Here is a 2,829-nt window from a genome sequence, read left to right as displayed (position 1 = left end):
GCCAGGGAGACAGTTTGGTTGTTGTTTTTTTTCTCTTTCTGGCTAAAGCGCCGTCGCCGCTGTCCCGGGGAGCGAGGGTGTGCGGCCCCGAGGGCGGGGGTCCCCCGGCGCCCACCCCCGCCGGGGCGGCCGCTGGGCGCTTTCCAGGGAGCCCTCACCTGGGGCCCGCGGGCCGCCCGCCAGATTCCTCCGGGCGGGAGCGAGGAGGGCCCCGTGGCACAGCGCCTCCCGAGCCGCGTCCAGGCGGGAAACCGAGGCTGGGGAGGAAGAAGGGCTTTGCCTGGGCTGGCTCGGACGATCGGAGGCCGAGTGGGCTCTTTCCCGGCCGCCCTGGCACCTGTGGGGGCCTCACGGCCCCAAAAGGCAGCTTCTCCCCTCCGAGGTGCAGCCTTTTGGCCAAGGTTCAGGGCGATCCCAGGAAGAAGCCAGTTAGGTCCCGAAGAGGACCAGAAGGAACAGAGCTAGACGCCCGGCTTCCCGCCCCCACCCCATCCCCCCGATCTGGAGGGCTTCCCGGTGCCCACCCTGCCACACCCCCCCTTCCCCGAGGCCGGCCGGGCTGGCGGGCCTGGCGGGCGGCCTCAGACGCTCTGGAATGGCCAAGGTCTGAGCTCAGGGGCTGGCCCCCTTCCCAGGCTAACAGCCGGAGGAGGGGGGTGCTGCTTCGGGCACAGTGGAGCCCCTGGGCACAGCATGAAGAGGGGTCCTGAGGAGCCGGTCAAAGCTAGAGCGGAGCCAGGCCTTGCCCCCTGGTCTGGAGGGTGACTGTGTTTTCCCAGGGGGCAGGCCCTGTGGTGAGGGTCTGCCAGGAGACCCCAGGATCCACTGTCTGACTCAGAGAAGTTAGCTGGGGGGCGGGGTGACGACCTGGATCATGCCAAGCCAGGGTGGAGCCAAAGCTTCTGGAAGAAACTAGGGGTGGGGAAGGAGTTGGGACTTACCTTCGGGCACACCTGTCCCAGGAGATTGAGGAAGACGCTTTGTTGAGCCCTTGAATGGCTCAGTGCCTGTGGCTCAGGTCAGTATGGCCAGGGATAGAGATGGAGGCTGCACTGTGGGGAGAAAGTAACTTTACAGATTGGCCCCAACTGAGGCTGGGGAAAGGAGGAAGTGGAGGCAGCCAGGAGGAGCAAGGGTAGAAAAAGGAGAGGCCATGTCCCCACAGGAATCCTGGAGGGCTTGGGAGGGGGGCCAGCCCTCCCCTTGGCTCTGGTCACACTGAAGCTGGGAGTAATATTGAATGCTCACCACCTGCCAGGCGCTTAGCATTTTCCACTCATTTTTTCCTTCGTACTCATCTGAACCCGATCCTGCCTGTTAGAGCAGGCTGGGGCTCACCTTGGAACACAGGGCAGTCCAATAGGCTAAGCCTGAAGTCTCTCCAAGCCTCTGTTTTGTTACCCATGAAATGGGATCTATTCATTCATCAACCTGAGAAGCTACCACAGGATACTGTTGCCTGCAACCAGTCCTGCACCCCTTAACTCCACTGGGGGCTCTGGACATGCCCCCAATCATTTCACATGCCAAGGTGGTACTGTGACAGAAAGCAGGAGTCCGATCCCAATGGGGGAAGGGGAGGGAAGAAGGGAGAGCCTCAGCAGATGGGGGTCGGGAGTAGGACAAGAAGCTGCAGAAATAGTGTCTGAGGGGACACAGCCTCAGAATGGCCTCCTGGTGTGCCATAGGCAGCAGGAGGATGCAAAGAGGGTAGCAAGTTAAACTGACCCTATCCAACGCATGTGGCATCCTGTCCTGCCCACCATTTCTAGAATCCTCACCATATGTGCTTCCTTCAGCTCTCTAGCGGCTGCTGGTTTGTGCTTCTGAAACCTGTCACCTTCTGTAAATTCAAGGAGACTATGATCTTCATAGTCATTCTAGATCACTATGGCCTCACATGGATACTTCCTACCGCTTTGAGCTACAGCACCACTTCTGGTTTTCTGGTGGTTGATTGGAGATAAGAACCTCGTAGACTTTCTTGCCCAGGCTGGCTTCAAACCACGCTCAGATCTCAGCCTTCTGAGTAGCTAGAATCGCAGGTGTGAGCCACTGGTACCCAGCCTACAGTATTTTTTTTCCAGTGTCTGTGTTTTATTTATATTTGTTTCCATCCTGGGGCTTGAACTCTGGGCCTGGACCCTATCTCTAACCTGTACTCAAGGTTTGCACTCTACCACTTGAGCCACAGCTCCACTTCTATTGTTTTGTGATAGATTGGAGACAAGTGTCACAAGGCCAGGTGCTGGTGGCTCATGCCTTTAACCCTAGTTACTTAGGAGGTTGAGGTCTTAGGATCACAAAGCCCAGGCAGGAAAGTCTTTGAGACTCATTTCAAAACTTTTAAAAGAGTCTCACTTTCTTGCCCAGGCTGGCTTCAAGCGTCCATCCTCAGATCTCAGCCTCCTGTGCAGATAAGACTGCAGGTATGAGCCGCCGACATTTGGCTTTTCCCAGTATTTTATCTGGATAAATTGGGAAATTCTTTAAATTTCTCTATGCTTCTGTTTCCTCGTTTTCCACAGGGAAGAATCAACAGCTATTTATGAAGCTCTTGGGTATGGTGTGTGATAAACACTTTGTGTATATCAGCTTTTGTCATGTGTGGTCTGGAGGCCATGTTGGACTGGGTGGTGGGAAAAGCGCCATTGAGTGGGGCCAGCCCTGTGCCAGGTTTCTTCTGAGTGCTGATGGTCTCTGGGAAGTTTATAGGTTCTGAGGAAAGACATGGCTCTGTGGATGGGTTGGCAGTGGGAATGGCAGGGAAAGACACTGCTCATTAGGTTGAAAGAGGAAGGACGGGGTTACAGAAGTATAAAGGGCACA

Source organism: Megascapheus bottae, chromosome 16, assembly GCF_031878675.1.
Source record: "Megascapheus bottae isolate mThoBot1 chromosome 16, mThoBot2.hap1, whole genome shotgun sequence".
In the NCBI taxonomy this organism is placed as follows: domain Eukaryota; kingdom Metazoa; phylum Chordata; class Mammalia; order Rodentia; family Geomyidae; genus Megascapheus; species Megascapheus bottae.
The sequence above is the reverse complement of the archived record's forward strand: the minus strand, read 5'-3'. Positions refer to the sequence as shown.